The 16,672-nt window shown below is 39.3% G+C and overlaps 2 protein-coding genes and 2 long non-coding RNA genes across 4 annotated transcripts in view; 1 reads left to right on the top strand and 3 right to left on the bottom strand.

The window, feature by feature from the left end:
• The window catches only part of LOC309477005 (uncharacterized protein), a 115,377-nt gene that overhangs the window by 17,304 nt on the left and 81,401 nt on the right, over positions 1 to 16,672 (bottom strand). The window lies entirely within an intron of this gene.
• LOC309476997 (uncharacterized protein) overlaps positions 1 to 16,672 on the top strand; it is a 53,483-nt gene that overhangs the window by 8,809 nt on the left and 28,002 nt on the right. The gene's annotated exons all lie outside the window — the stretch shown is intronic.
• LOC309477035 lies at positions 150 to 2,628 on the bottom strand. The gene is made up of 3 exons (XR_014198486.1): positions 2,563 to 2,628; positions 925 to 1,093; positions 150 to 762 (listed from the first exon to the last, which is right to left on the bottom strand). It is a non-coding gene; the product is annotated as an uncharacterized lncRNA (long non-coding RNA).
• LOC309478492 lies at positions 4,038 to 4,362 on the bottom strand. Its single transcript, XR_014199014.1, has 3 exons — positions 4,329 to 4,362; positions 4,178 to 4,236; positions 4,038 to 4,094 (listed from the first exon to the last, which is right to left on the bottom strand). It is a non-coding gene; the product is annotated as an uncharacterized lncRNA (long non-coding RNA).

Genomic DNA, 16,672 nt, shown 5'->3' with positions numbered 1-16,672 from the left:
ACACACACACACACACACACACACACACACACACACTTCTGTCAGAGATCTAGTTTTCTTGAGTTCTTCAGCCTGAAGGTGGCGCTGTAGTGATGATTGACAGACTTTAACAGGGTTTGTTCACCCAAAAATGAAGTTTCTGTCATTAATTACTCTCCCAAAGTTCCAAACCTGTAAGACCTTCGATCATCTTCAGAACAAAAAAGTTTTTTTTTTTTTTTTTTTTTTTTTGTGAACAGCAGAACTCTTTACAATATGCATTAAAGACAACATCCAAAATGTAATGTTGCCTTTAATATGAGGTGAATATTACTTGTAGCTATTATTTACAAAAATGTACAATATAAAAAATAAAATATAGTATAAATAAATAACATATATGAACATATATGAACGTGTGTGTGTGTGTGTGTGTGTGTGTGTGTGTGTGTGTGTGTGTGTGTGTGTGTGTGTGTGTGTGTGTGTGTATAAGCTTCATCAGTCACTGCCACCAGAGAAGAGAAACTGTGTGTGTGAAAAATTTTGATTTTTAATCTAATTATAGATAACTGATGGAGAACAATGAGAGTTCAGACTGAGAAAGAAGATCTTGATGAGTGTGTTTGTGTTCAGAAGAGTGTGTAGAATATTCCGGAAGACAAGAGTGAACAGATGATGATGATGAAGATGATGATCTTGAGAACATGATGAAGGGTTTGATGAGAATCTCTCCTCAGTTTTGACATCAGAATCAAACTTTACAGGCTCATCTGGATCATTAGACTAGAAATCACAAATATATATCAGATTATCATCATCTCTGTATATCAACAATTGCAAAAAGCATAATTTTTGACTGCAGAAAAGTCAGTTTAATTAATCTGTCTGAATCTGACACTTTATGACAGAAGTCTTTAGAAAGCAACTGTAAAAGTTCACACTCACAGTTTGGCTTTATTCTCTTCATACTGTCACATTTGTCACGTGTCTCTCCTCTTTCCTCTGGAGATTCTCTGGTTTGTGTCTCATTTCTGTCCTCCATTTTTCTCTCAGTCTTCTTGTTTTCTGCTGATCTGTGATTTCTGCTGATTTTCTTTCTCCTCTTCATTTGAATCTGTTCAATCACACAGACAGAGTTTCATTAAAGCGATATAACATCATATCACGAGACATCAGATCAACTCCTGATCAACATCTGCATGAGCTCAGTGTTATTACAGCATCTCAGATTAACTCTACAATATTCACAATAATCAATGATGATGACAAATGACAAATATAGATGTGATTTATAGAGTCCTTATTATAAACACACCTCTCTTGTCACCCTCGTTATCATCATAATTTAAATACAGTGGCTGTTCTGATGATATACAGTATTGTGCATATAATAGGCCGGCACAACCAGTGGAAGACGTCACCGCCATCAGATGCTCACTAAACCATGAGGAACATATAAATATCAGACCTTTCCAGACCTTGGCATTGTTGTATATTATCAGTATATGATTTTCTAATTTGCCTTAATATAGCTGATGCTAGTTAATAACAAATAATCCTTCATTTATTTGTGTGATGCATCATTAGGTTATTCACCTTATTAGTCTCAGAGAAACAACAGTTTATCTTTCCTTGAGATAACGTAACTCTTCCATCACTACACTCAACTCAATCACTTTTATTTTATGCATCCTATGCACTCATATTCATTTAGTAGTTGTGTTAGTTATTATTGTTTATCGTTTGTAAATAAAATTAATTTTATTACACTTTACATTTTAAAAATGCAGAAAGTTGTGTGTGATGAGCAGGTTTAAGGGTAGTGTGTGTGTGTGTGTGTGTGTGTGTGTGTGTGTGTGTGTGTGTGTGTGTGTGTGTGTGTGTGTGTGTGTGTGTGTGTGTGTGTGTGTGTGTGTGTGTGTGTGTGTGTGTGTGTGTTTCGAGGTCTGGTTTGGGTTAGGGGATAGAAAGTACAGTTTGTACAATATAAAAATCATTACGCCCATGGAGAGTCCCCACAAAGTAAGTGTGTGAGAGAGAGAGAGAGAGAGAGAGAGAGAGAGAGAGAGAGAGAGAGAGAGAGAGTGTGTGTCATAAGTATAGCGACATGTGTGTCAGATGTTGCTAATACCGCTACTGGAGATCGATCCAAGTAAAGTTAAGTGAAGCTCACAGACATTTGCCTTGTTGTGCCACAAACGTGTTGCTGTGGGTGCGTCTTACTCCAGACTTGACTGACACTATAGGCTATATGGCTATATAAAACTGTACAATGGATCAGTGTGTCAAGTCTTAAAGCAACAGCTGCTAATATAGTCTACCGGCTGCCAAATTGAGATAATGTCAAAAATATCTCGTTTTTCTCCATGATATCGATGTCAAAATTGTGGCCAGTGAAGAGCTTGTAACTTGGAAAATCACTATAGCCACAGTGACTGGAGGGCAAAGTTAATGTCAAGCCCTGTTAGTCTTGTACAATACAGATCAGTATCACAATAATACTTAATACTGTACTCTAACATGCACTGCTCAAAATAAATAATAAAAAAGCTCTTTACAAAAAAGATAGAAGTGTTTAAATACCTTGAGATGAGCTGGAATCTGTGACTCTTGAAGTTGAGATGATTATAATCTCAGCATAACATCATACACTGTTAGACTTTTCAAGGGTTTTTTACAGTAACTTACTGGCAACACTGTTGCCAGTAAGTTACTGTAATTAAGAGTTACAGTACCAAACCGTATTTCAGTTTTGTGTAATACAGTGCATTACTGTAAAAACGAAGCTAATCAGTACAGTGCATTACTGTAAAAACTAAGCTAATCAGTACACTACTGTAATTATTTTTATTTGTACTAAATATAAATTAGATTTGATAATTTTGATATGATTAATTTTATTTTTATCCTACATAAGTACTACTTTCATACAAACCAATTAGACAAAGTTATCACAAAATACCATTTTTTTATTTAAAACATTTCATATATATCACAAAATAAACATGCCAATGCTGGAAATGATGTGTGAAATTTTTACACATTAATGGGTAAGTTTAGAGACAACATTTTTTGTGTTAATTTTAACTCATTCATTGTGTTAATGATTTTAACAAAGTAAATATGTCAGACAGTTTAGCACAAAGATGTGTAAACGTGTTAAATTAACACATTATGTGCTGTCCTTCACTGCAAACATTTTTGAAAACATACATAAAATCATAAACAAAACATTAGCATTTGACTAAATGAATGTAGAGTCATTGGTTGTTTAGCTTATACAAGTATTATAATGAAATATCAACCATTACATTCATAAAACTGCAGAATATAAATACATTTTTAAGCATTCAAAAAGGAAATGTCCAAAACAGGACAAAACACAGTTCTTTTCACAATACAAGACACATAACCCCACCTTAAAAATAATTTCACTTATTTCCAAAAATGTGTTGGATTCATGTACACTGGTGGCCAAAAGAAGTATTTAAGTGGCGTAATGTTTTTGAAAGAAGTCTCTTTGATGCTCAAGAAACATTTATTATTATTATCAATGTCTGACTGTCTACTCCATCTTTTCTACAGCATAGGAGTAAAAGTCATCATCAAAATAATCTTTAAAAAGCCAACACAATGTTTTTGTCCACCTTTGTGAATAAATGAACTTCTCCAAAGATTGGTTCCTGTTCAGAACTTGATTGACAACATCAGAATGTTCCCTGGTCTGTATGCGTGTCCACAAACACAGTACTCAGTCCTTCAGAGGAGATCCTGGTTCCAACACTATATATATTAGAGAGAGAGAGAGAGAGAGAGAGAGAGAGAGAGAGAGAGAGAGAGAGAGAGAGAGAGAGAATATTAGTGTCACATTATTTTTAACCTCCTTTTTTGTTAATTTTTATTATTATTTTCACAAAAACTTAAGAATATATATTTGTAAACAGCTTTTGTCAATAAATAGCATACAAAAGAACTAAATTAAATTATGCCAGATTAAATTTTAATACTTACAAATCCTAAATTCTGTCCAAAAATGCTGAGATGCATAGAAAGAAGTTGAACGACTGAAATAGATGATTTTAGCCCATTTCAGCTTGTCTGCAGTGAAGGAGTACCTGTTTGAGACAAATACACAGTAAGATACATGCAAGAAATCACTGTGTGATGATCGTTCTCCTTCCTACAGTAGTTAACCCACCTGTGCGCTGATATTAGGACCTTCCTAGTCAGGTGGAACTGCAATGGTAGAGTCGCTGGCTAATAAAATATAAAAATAATGCAAAAATATAAACTTAAGTTGTTTAGAATGCTAGATTTGGTCTTAGTGAGAGTTTTACTGCAGTGCTTACCTGGATACATTTAATCTGGTGAGACTGAACAAAGACAATGGTCCATCTTCTGATTGGTTCATTTGCTGTGTAATAAAGTTAGACATAATGCAAAGGTCACTTATTTGATATAAAGTTAGCCAATTTTATAGAGATTTTATAAGATATTGTTAGCTACCTAGTCTGCACCAGTGGCTCAAAAGCAATTTTCACATAGTGTATGCTAATCATTTCAGCAAACTTCTCAAAATATATCACAAATGGGCTGGCCTACCTCTGGAATCTTGCTAAGTCACTGGCGCGAATTGGCGCTTTGTTGCAGTTGCCTTTAAACACAAAAATGGAAGTAAATATTAAATTCCATAAAAATAAAAAAAACTATAATATGGTATAGTTTGCAAACTAATGCTAAAACTATAAAGGTTCTCATCAGTAGGCCAACATTAAGATATAAACAGAATTTCACATTAGTTTATTCACATTTATTGTTAGTGTAAACGCGTTGCTCGTTGGCATATTTTAACTCGACAATTCAATAATCTAACAAAGTGTGTAAAATGAAACGTTAGCTCAGTTTACCATGGTAAAGTTCGTTACCGCCATGTTGACGACGAGTAACGTTAGGCTAACGTTAACGTTATAACATACGTTAAACTGGGCACAATCCTGTCAACATACACAGAATGTTTTTTTTTGTTTGTTTTTTTTACCTTGCTTGCTGATCTCTCTCTCTTGGTGAAGTGAATTCCGTCTCTTCCCCGGGCCAGACACGAACGTCGTGATCCAACAAAAGACAGACCCCATTACCTACACTGGATGTCTGTCTGACGCGACACGACAAATCCCAGACAGTGTAGTGATGCGCCGCGGCCGTTATATTTCAGACGTAGTCCGATACGAGTCCAAGCGCTCGCACTAGTTCTTACAAGGGATAAACAGGTTTGCATTTAAAGGTCCGGTCGCTTCAATGTGTCCAATATAGACAGCCTCTGGCTATTATAGCGTTGTAGACACGTGGTGTAAGGCAAAAATTAGGAAATAAAAAGCACGGTGGAATGGTGCCAGCCAGAGAGGCAGTTACGTCAAATACAGTTGTATACAGCAAATTTAAAAAATACAGTAAGTCTCTGTATGTGGTGTTAGACGTCACAGAAAATTCCCATGATGCAATTGGAATCACAGTTATTTACTGTAAAGAGAAATAGCAGTATAATACTGGGGGATTTAAAGTAAATAACTGTAGAAATTACAGAAAAGTCTAACAGTGTAGTCCACACTTCTGCTAGCGCTGAGTTTGACAGACATGCTTTAATAACCTTTGAAACAAAAACAAAAACATGATGTGCAGAAGCTCACGCCTCTTTTGGCACTGAGGTTGTGTTAGGCAATGCACAATGTGAGTTTGAGTTTCTACACATCGCACAATGTTGTGTTTGAGTTTCTACACATCGCACAATGTTGCGTTTGAGTTAGATATTGCGATATGAGTTTGAGTTTGGACAGAACATTGCCTGTGCTTTGCACAATGCTTTTATCTATACGTTTCTTGTTTGTTTTTTTCTCACAAAAATGTCCATTGTCCCCTAGAGAAGTACATACTGACACTGTGAATGGCCAAACTTCATTATTTGTTTCATATACAGTAACTATTTACAGTATATAGCCTACACTAAAATCATCTTCTGCTAACCGTTTTTATATAGTCTGTAGTATTTTCTTATTTTGATTTAAGTATTTCATTCACAAATAATTTTTGTACATGTTTTGTGTTTTACTGTATGTCTACAGCTCCAACCATCATTATTGATCTTTAGGAAGATTTCAGTTGATTGTTCTGGTTGGATGTTTTCAGATAAGATGCAGAATAAGAACAACCTGAGTCCTGTTTATTATGAGGAAATAATGTCACGCAATCCTCTGTTTGTTTCTATAGCATTTTATTTTTACATTTGCTACACAAGTTTCTGCTCTCAGTGTATCAGCAGCTTCACAGAAACATATTTCATTAATGCTTATTCAGGCATATCCAGTTTACAACTCACACACACAAACAGTTGTTGTGCACAAATTTTGTGTATAAATGTCAAAATGTGTAATATTGAGTCTAGAATGAAATGTAATAAATATTGCTTGTATTGTTTTGCATGCTCTTTCTTAAGCCAAGTGTCTACTGTGCAGTATTCAGTAGGCCAAAGTACTGTATAATAATAGTGTTCAGTTCACAGATGAGGGGAACAGGTTATGACTCTATTGTACTGTATGAATTGTGGGTGGATTTATAAACATTGAGAAATAAAGTTAAACAGAAATAAACATGACTCTAAATAATGAACAGGAAAAGCAAAATTGCATATAAAACTATATCAAAGTATGAACTAACTAGAATACAGTAAATATGCTTACACTTCCCTAAATTAATGAAAAGATGTCCCAAACGTTGTCCCAATCACCCAAATGTTACCCCAAAAGGTTAGGTAACATCTTCAGTATTACAGAAATGTATCATGTGTTGGACTGATGTTTTAAATTTATGGCAAGGAACTTCAAAATTGGTCCCAATCACCCTTAATCCACCCATATATATATGACATGCACGAGCGCGTCCGTTTCTGAATCGCTGATATGGTTAGTGTTATCTGATGGTTAGATTGTGTGTGTGATTTTGAGGGCTTGTGTGTGTGTCTGAGGGCACAGTTTGGTTTTTCAGCAAGAGTGAATGGTTTTGAGTGTAGAGCTTCATTTTGACCTGAAAATAGGATGTTTGGGGAATTGGGTGAGACGTTATGGATTTGTGTTTACAGTTTTGAGAATACGAGGCATAGTTTCAAGAAATGTGTTTAAGCAATCGAGAAAAACTAACTACTGAGAATCGAGAAAAACTAACAACTGAGAATCGAGAAAAACTAACTACTGAGAATCGAGAAAAACTAACTACTGAGAATCGAGAAAAACTAACTACTGAGAATTACACATGTGCACAGTCAGTCATGCCACACTCTTCTATTTCCTGTTTCACTTCCTGTGTTCACAGAATCTCATATTGTAAGGAGCTTCTACCCGTTTATACTTTCTTCAGTTGTTTCCAGGTCTGTATCTGGTCTCTTCTTCTTCTGATTCGTCCTCTAATGCTCCTTCACTCCTCCTCCTCCTCCTCACTAGTGTCTGGATCAATGATCTGATGAAGAACATCGTGCACAGAGAGCTTCTTCTCCATCGAGCTGCTACAGAATAAACACTGTGAAGCATTTATATGTGTCTGTGCTATAACGTCTATATTTGTACATTTTCATATTTTTCTGTGTGAGAACATCAATGTCCCAAAACACAATATCACAATATTTTGTCTGAAAACTGTGACGAAACAAAGAACATGAGAGAAAGATTCTTCTGAAACAGAGTCACTGCAGACTAAAACCACACACACACACACACACACACACACACACACACACACACACACACACACACACAAACACTCATACACACACACACACACACTCACACTCATATACACACATTTTTATCCAATTTTTTGATTACTGATTTCCATTTGATTCTGATTATTGCAATATAGTTTTGAATTGGAAATACAACGATTTTTAAAACTAAAATCAGTGTAAATTAAAAGGAAAGTGTAATAAGCCTATGAGTAATATGAATCAGTTTTATCAGTGCTACTCATTATAGTTTTTTTCAATTGCTTACACAGTAAAATTAAAACTTAAGAGTGCACTAGTGAACTAATAAAGTAAAATAAAGTAAAGTGCGGATGAGAGGGGGAATCCGGCAGGGACGGACTAGGGCTAAACAACAGCCCTGGACTTTCTCCCAAATAGGCCCATCATCCGGCCATTCGCCTCTAGCCGTGTGCGACAGACACTATAGCCAGGATGTCCTGATACTATATGCCACAATACTGTAGCCTATCAGACAAGGTGTTCGCAGCAAGTAACATCTCAAAACCAATGATGATTATTGGGGTTGTGTTTATTAATGAAGCCTCAGCCTTTAAATAAAAACAAAAAATGTACAATGCCATAAAATACAAATAATGAAATGACACTGGCTACAGAAACCCCAAATTACACAAACGTGTAATTATAAAACATATAGTTATATACCAGGGGTCTCCAACCTTTTTGTGTGCGAGGGCTACCTCAAGGGATAAAATAATCTAGAAGGAATTTTTATTTGTTATACTCCAATATTTATTATACATGACATGGTGAAGCTTTTTTACTTTTCACCATCATATGGGAAATAATAAAATATCTTGACATTCTGGTTCAGACTTACAGGCGTTAAAAAAAAAAAAAAAAAAAAAAAAAAAAAAATTCCTGTAAAATTATGAAAATATATTTGAAAACGCAACATTCAGGTGTGCTATAAAAGGCAGCAGGTGAGTTCACCTGTCTTCAACAAAGATGGAAGGAGCTAGAAGAAAAAGAAGAAGAGTGAGAATGAGAGGGGGAGCTCAAAGAGGAGATGAAGGAGGTAGAGGAAGAGGAGAAGGAGGTAGAGGAAGAGGCCTAGGTAGAGGAAAAGGAGAAGAAGGAGATAAAGGAAGAGGAGAAGAAGGAGATAGAGGAAGAGGCCCAGGTAGAGGAAGAGGAGAAGAAGGAGATAGAGGACGAGGAGAAGAAGGAGGTAGAGGAAGAGGAGAAGAAGGAGGTAGAGGAAGAGGAGAAGAAGGAGATAGAGGAAGAGGAGAAGAAGGAGGTAGAGGAAGAGGAGAAGAAGGAGGTAGAGGAAGAGGAGAAGAAGGAGGTAGAGGAAGAGGAGAAGAAGGAGGTAGAGGAAGAGGAGAAGAAGGAGATAGAGGACGAGGAGAAGAAGGAGGTAGAGGAAGAGGAGAAGAAGGAGGTAGAGGAAGAGGAGAAGAAGGAGATAGAGGAAGAGGAGAAGAAGGAGATAGAGGAAGAGGAGAAGAAGGAGGTAGAGGAAGAGGAGAAGAAGGAGATAGAGGAAGAGGAGAAGAAGGAGGTAGAGGAAGAGGAGAAGAAGGAGATAGAGGAAGAGGAGAAGAAGGAGGTAGAGGAAGAGGAGAAGAAGGAGATAGAGGAAGAGGAGAAGAAGGAGATAGAGGAAGAGGAGAAGAAGGAGGTAGAGGAAGAGGCCCAGGTAGAGGAAGAGGAGAAGGAGGTAGAGGAAGAGGAGAAGAAGGAGATAGAGGAAGAGGAGAAGGAGGTAGAGGAAGAGGCCTAGGTAGAGGAAGAGGAGAAGGAGGTAGAGGAAGAGGCCTAGGTAGAGGAAGAGGAGAAGGAGGTAGAGGAAGAGGCCTAGACGAGGAAGAGGTAGGGAAGGACTTATGCCATTGAAGACATAGCCTGTGATGTGGATGAAATCTTATGGCCTGATCCAGCCAGATGGAGAGATGATGAATAGTTACAGTATTCTTGCTTTTACAGTAGTTTTTCTTCAGAGTCAAAGTGTATGTACTTCAAGCTGTAATTTTGATTTGTCTACAGATTTTATTTGTTTCACTGATTTCATTGTTGGTTGATTACTGTAACTGATTATGGTAAGAAATACTGTAAGTATTGAAATAAATACTTGAAATATTCAGTCTGCAGCATCAGTTTTGTGCAGTGCTTGGTAAGTTTATAGCCTATTTGTGTACATTCTCCCTATATCTCAAACTAATCATGAAGAATGTTGTGGGTATGTCACTAATTTTTTTTTTTTTTTTTTTTTTTTTTTTTGTCATCTAAATTATCCCTTACATAACAATGTCTGGCCAAAAATCTGGCACATGCTATTTCCTAAAATTAGTTTTTTTACAAATGTGTTTTATATTTATCACAGTGTGTAACTGGCTGCAATAGTGTCTGATCATTGAGGACTGTGTTGGTCAAATGAAAACTAATAGCATTTTCACAAATATGTGTTTATGTTTTGACTGAAGTGTGTCATTTTGCAAACAATCTAGGAATTATGCAAATTGAGTGTGGTGTTTGGATAATTGTGATTCTGTTTTGAAAAAAAGAACCCGGTTTTCAAAATTGCGTGTAAACAATTGAAAAAAACTGTAATACATTTATACATGACTATATTAATATAACAGCATTTTAAATATGAATACAGGCACATTTCTGCCAAAAAAGTTTGTTTTACTAAAGTTAATTCATAAGTTTTGGTGTGAAATGTCTTCTAGCTAGTTTGTTCTCGGAACAATGTTTCGCCTGTTCTTTTCGTTTTTTTTTTTTTTCGTCAATATGTTGAGAACATCAGCGCTGTTTCATCTGGATTTTTACAAGCTTAAATCACATAGTCATTTGTGGGTTTATAATAGAGATAGAGAATTCTGCGCTGAATTTAAATGCTTCTCAGTGGATCGCGCAGCTCTGTCTAATAATGTTCACGTGATCGAGATCGCACAGCTGCTTTGTCCGCGATCGCTGTTTTTTGGGCCGAGCTGATAATGCTCTGCGCCATGGGCGAGGCTAGCCCCTTTTTAGGGGTGCTTCAGCACCCCTAAAAAGGAGCTCAGCACCCCTAAAAAGGAGCTCAGCACCCCTAAAACTTGGAGTAAGAAATGTTGTTATTCTAAAAATGTTGTTCGTCTTTGACAAGGTTAAATAATGTCCAAAACATACTCTGTAGTTTGTGGTTTAAAATGTAGGCTATGTGTTACGGATGAAAATGAAAACATCCCCGCTTAGCAAATGGTGTAATCCTCTTCTCTTCTTCTACTTCTCCTCTGTAGCCTACCTGCACCGCTCAGCACGACCGTCATCCAGCGCGAAACATTCGCAGAGTGAGAACCAAGGCGTCACTAGGCCCTTTTTAAACTTCTGCCTCGGCCCCCTAAACATTTGTGATTAAGTGTAGGCTACACAAATGCGTGTTCGCAGAAGCTGCTGAGCGCGAGTTTTAGCAGCACGACTGACGCTTCAGTTTACGGTCAAGTGCGAGTTAAGAAGATGTAAGTAGCTAAACTAAGCATTTTATATTTGACAGTTTTTTAGGTCATAAATGTTAAACGAATGACAAAAATAATTAGAAAACTAATAAACTTTTGTCTAATTTCGCCATTTTGAGCTGAAAATAGGCCTATATAACGTGTAATTATGTCATTGTGAGGGGACAAGAAACATTAACAAAGTCGTTTTCATAGGCACAAGATTAATAATGCATGTGTACATGTTGAGAATTAATATAATACAATTTGTAGCCTTCAGTAAATTAAAAAAGTTCAGCTTTAGGAGGGGAAGAGACAGAGCAAGATAAAAACAAAGAGAAAAAAGAGTGTGATGCTGATGAGGAGAGAAAAAAAACAGCTGCCGGTACATGGTTTTAAAGCTATTGTTATCCAATTTTTTTGGCCTTCAAAACATCTAAAAAAGCACATATGTAGATCAGAGAAATCAAAATTTTCTCGGGGGAGCATGCCCCCGAACCCCCCTAAATACCTCACATTCGGTACCTCAGTGATTATAAAACCCTGCCATATGCATGTTACTGGATGAATGAATGTAACTAGTTAATAATGAGCATTAGACCATAAACTAACTTTTTTTTTCATAAACTTTTTTTATCATACCTTCATTGGGGGCTGAGCACCCCTAAAATGAAAATCCTACAATCGCCCCTGCTCTGCGCTGCTCAGATCAAACAAGTTTTGTTCCGCTTTTTGAGCGTTTGCCATTTGATGTTTCTCATACGCAACGCAAATGACAGCGTATAATCAAAGAGAGTTGGGTAATTTTGTAGAGGCAAAAGTTCAAATTGAAACGAGTTGAAAAGGTCGCAAAATTACACCATTTATTCGAAGTCTGGAACCCCGACGGCAAGTTGGGGCTATTTATAGTATGTGTTTATGTTGTTTAGTATGTTTTAGTATGTGTCCGGTAATCTGGACTTTTCCAGAACGCACAGATTGTCAGTCCGTCCCTGGAATCCGGAGAGAACAAGGGAGAGGGAGAGGGAGAGGGAAGACAACCAAATCCGTGTAACGAAATTCGTTTTCGTTTTTGGAAACAATTGTGGACCATGTAATAAACCACGGACTAATACTGAGGGAGGTGAATTCGTCACTCCAAATGATTCTTCTCACATTGCCTTGCAAATGACAAGGCCCTGTGGCCATATCCAGCTAGGCGGAGAGATGTTTAGGTTTTTTATTTTTTTTTATTCGGTACTGAACTGGATTTGTATTTTTATGTAACAGTATTACTGTAAGCTTACAGTACAAGGGCATGCTCGGTAATACTGTATGAAAACTATAAAATGTTTTGTTGAAATGTTCAGTATTGGCTGACCTGAGTACATGAAAATAAATAAATATTTTCATTAGTCTGCACAATTGGTGTCATGTGGTGTTTACACTCTCTGTGTAAATGCTAAAGGTGTTTTAGGTTGAGCACGAGTGTTTAACTGATTCAGACAGAATCAGACCATATGACAACAAAATAATGTTTTATAAGACATTGTATAGTTTCGACGAAAGTGTTCCATTTTGCAAATGATCTGAAGTGCTGTGCTACTTTGGTGTAGTGTTGTGCTAATTGTGTGAAGGGGTTTGAAAAACCGGGCCCTGTTTTCAAAAATTGAAAAAAAGCAATTGTTTAAGCAATTGAAAAAAACTGTAATGTAAAATCAGCAGGTTTTTGACATCTTTGTGTCACGATGCACAACACGTTTACAGTTTTTCTTGATTGTTTACACACAAATACTGGTACTTGAGACACAGTGACCAACATGTAACTCACCAACCCCCTGAACCAGTTCTGCTAAACTACAAGCACAATTCCTGCTTTACACTCAAACTGCAGATCTAAAACACACTTTTTTCAAAACACTACACATAATTCTCTGCTTTTGGCACAATTTTCATGCAGAGAATCTCTTGTTTTCACAAGGAACACACTGCCATTCAAATATGCACACTGACTCTTCACATGGGCAAACACCAGTCACACAGTTTTACAATTAGCAATCAGAGCTTTAGCATGAAAGGGCAACAGGGCAGCTCTTCAGTGTGTGTAGAATTGTGTGTAGTGTTTTGAAAAAAGTGTTTAATGCAATTGAAAACTGAGTCAAAGGCTGAGAAATAGCTTATGGTTTTGAAGATTTGGCATGTAGTTTTACACTTTGAGTGAGAGGTTTCAAAAATCGTGACATGAAAAGATTTTGTGTCTAAGCAGTTGGTAAAAACTGTAAACACTTCAGTGCATTATATGTTTGCCCGGTTTCACAGACTAAAATGGTGTAAATCTGTTAAACTGCAAAAAGTCTGTGAAATTTTCACGAATGCAACAATATGCTTTAAAAAAAAAGGGTCATAATGAGATGATATTATTCTACTGCCAGTTCAACCATCAAACGTCCCCCAGAGGCGAGTGTATTGAGAACGTCTCAGGTTACGTATGTAACCCTGGTTCCCTGAGAGGGAACGAGACGCTGCGTCGAGACGCGGTGGGAACGCTCTGCGTGATTGCGTCGTGAAGCACGTGTATAATCAGTCCAATGGAAAGACGAGACGTCATAGGCGGGTGACGTCATCGACCAGGAAGCTATAAAGCACCCCTGCGACAGACCGTGGCAGCTTCTGTAAGCCGAAGCAAGTCGATCACAGGCATGCAGGGAGTATGGCAAGGCGACGCAGCGTCTCGTTCCCTCTCAGGGAACCAGGGTTACATACGTAACCTGAGACGTTCCCTTTCAAGGGAACTTCGAGCTGCGTCGAGACGCGGTGGGAACCCTATACCCACGATGCCATATGACAAATGCCTGTTCTGTATGAAGACCATGCGCATACTAGGAAACAAGCACCCTAGACCCTGGAGTGGAGCCTAGGTCCAAGTCATAAAATCTAACAAATGTATGCGGTGAGGACCTGCCTGCCGCATTACAGATGTCAGAGTGAAACTCCTGATAATAAAGCCTTAGAGGCAGCCATACTCCTGGTAGAATGGGCCGGGACAGCCAAAGGTGAAGGCTGTCCGGCCGCTTCATAAGCAAGTGAGATAGCCTCAACTACTCACTTGCTCATTATCTGTTTAGATGCAGGGCAACCTATCTTAGGTAACCTGAAGCAGACAAATAACTGCTCTTATATATATGCCACAGGTTGCAGCTCTGTGGACATAAGCATCCAAGAGCCCGGACAGGGCAAAACAGATTAAGTTCTTCCTGATCTGGCTTGTATTAAGGTGGAGGACAGAAGGCCTGCAGCACAAATGACCCACAAATTTAGTAGGAATACAACCCGGCAAGGGGTGAGGAAGACTATCACCATACCAGGTGCAAATCCAAGTACGTGCAGGCCCCAGCCTCAAGTACCACGGAGAAGATGAAATAAGGATCTCTCCTCAGAGATAACCCAGCAAAGAAACATTCATTGCAGAAATCAAGTACTGTACCATAGGGCAGATAGCAAGATTCAGAAGGCATTCTCCACACCAGGCAGAGAACAGTTTCCATTTCAACGCATATTCAGTCTTCTCGTGGAGGGAGCTCTAGACTGGAGTATGGTCTCCACAACCTCAGTCGAGACCTGAATCTATGAGCTGGGCCCCCTCAGAGGCCGAGCCCATAGTATCCATAACTCCGGAAGAGAGTAACTCCCAGGAGCAAAGATATCAGGAAATGCGTACAGGTGTAGCCTCAACCACACCTAATACGTTGCATCCAGTTCAAGCAGAGCTGGATGCATCAGGGAGAACCAAATGGGCAATGCGTTGTATAAACGATGCGAAAGGTAGACTTGAGTTTTGACCGAAGTTCTCCTAAAGGAGCTCCACCACCTTGGGGTGAAGTCCCCATTCCCCGGGCCTCAGCCCCTGCCTCAACAGGATATCTGCTCTGATATACGAGACCATCAGTGTGTTGTCCGGAAGGACAAGCACATGGTGACCTCTCAGGTCTGGCAGGAAGTATTTGAGAGCTCGAAATACCGCCATCATTTCTAGCCGATTTATGTGGCAAGAACGTTGATGGTCCTGCAAAGACCTTTCGCTGAGCGGCCACTCATGACCGCCCCCCATCCCGTGAGGGAAGCATCCGTCGAAAGCGTTACGCGTCGACAAGAAGCCCCCAGCACTGGGCCCTGGGCGAGGAACCAAGGTTTCTTCCACATGACCAAGGCACGAAGGCATCGCCGCGTGACCTTGATCGTGCGAAATGGATTTCCCCTCGGAGAAAACCCCTTGATCCTGAGCCACTGCAAAGGTCTCATGTACAAAAGGCCAAAAGTGATTACGTTGGACGCAGCTGCCATGAGCCCCAACAGTCTCTGAAACTGTTTCACAGTGAGTGACTGGCCTAGTTTTATCCCCTTTACGGCTGTGAGAATCGCAGAAATACGTGCAGGAGACAGACGTGCTTGCATTATTGTCGAATCCCATAAAACACCCAGAAAAGTGGTCCTCTGAGCTGGGAGGAGCACACTCTTCTTGGCGTTGAGCCACAACCCCAACCTCTTTATGTGAGACAGAACGACATCTCGATGCCGAACCGCCAACTGCTCGGACTGAGCTAAAATCAACCAATCGTAGATAAAGTATAATACGCGAATGCCCTGGAGTCTCAAAGGAGCCAGAGTTGCATCCACGCATTTTGTAAAGATGCGGGGTGATAAACCTAGGCCGAAGGGAAGAACCCAATACTGGTATGCTTCGCCCCCGAAAGCAAACCTCAGGAACCTCCTGTGATATGAGGATGGATAGATAAGTAAGCGTCCTTCAAGTCTATTGTGACAAACCAGTCCTCGGACTGAATCTGTGACAATCATTTTAGCGTATAGCATACTTTGAACTTGAGATTCTGAAACCTGCTGTTTAATTGACGCAGGTCTAGAATAGGACGCAACCCCTCATCCTCTTTCGGAACAATGAAGTAACGGCTGTAAAACCCTGACTGTCTGCTGGGAGCAGAAACCCCTTCTATAGCTCCTTTTGCAGAAGTGTCAGTACTTCCTGCTCCATAACCAGAGCCTGCTCGGGGTCCACCACTGTGGGGAGGACCTCTAGAAATCTGTGCGGACGAGAACCGAACTGAATTCTGAAACCCTTTTCTAAAGTGTGCAGGACCCACTGAGAAATATATGGCAGTAGTTTCCACGCTGCCAGAAATTCTACTAGGAGAACCAGTCTCTCGAGACTGGCCTCTGGATTTGGTTGAACAGTCACTTTGGTGCCCTGAAGCGGCGAACCGGCAGGGAACAACCAAACTGACCGTTCTACGCCCCTCCTCGGAGGATCGTATGGGGACGCTGACACCTCGGTGCCCTGAACGGAGAACCGGCAGGGAACAACCGAACTGGCAGCGCTGCGACCCTCCTCAGAGAGTCGCACCCCAGAGGGTGCCGAGGAGAAACGATTTCTCAAAACCGTCCCTGCCCCGGGGAAACCTTCAGAAGCCTG

This window comes from Leuciscus leuciscus (assembly GCF_965113295.1).
Source record: "Leuciscus leuciscus genome assembly, chromosome: 16".
NCBI lineage: Eukaryota > Metazoa > Chordata > Actinopteri > Cypriniformes > Leuciscidae > Leuciscus > Leuciscus leuciscus.
Note: the sequence above shows the minus strand (reverse complement) of the source record. Positions and strands in the feature narration are given on the sequence as shown.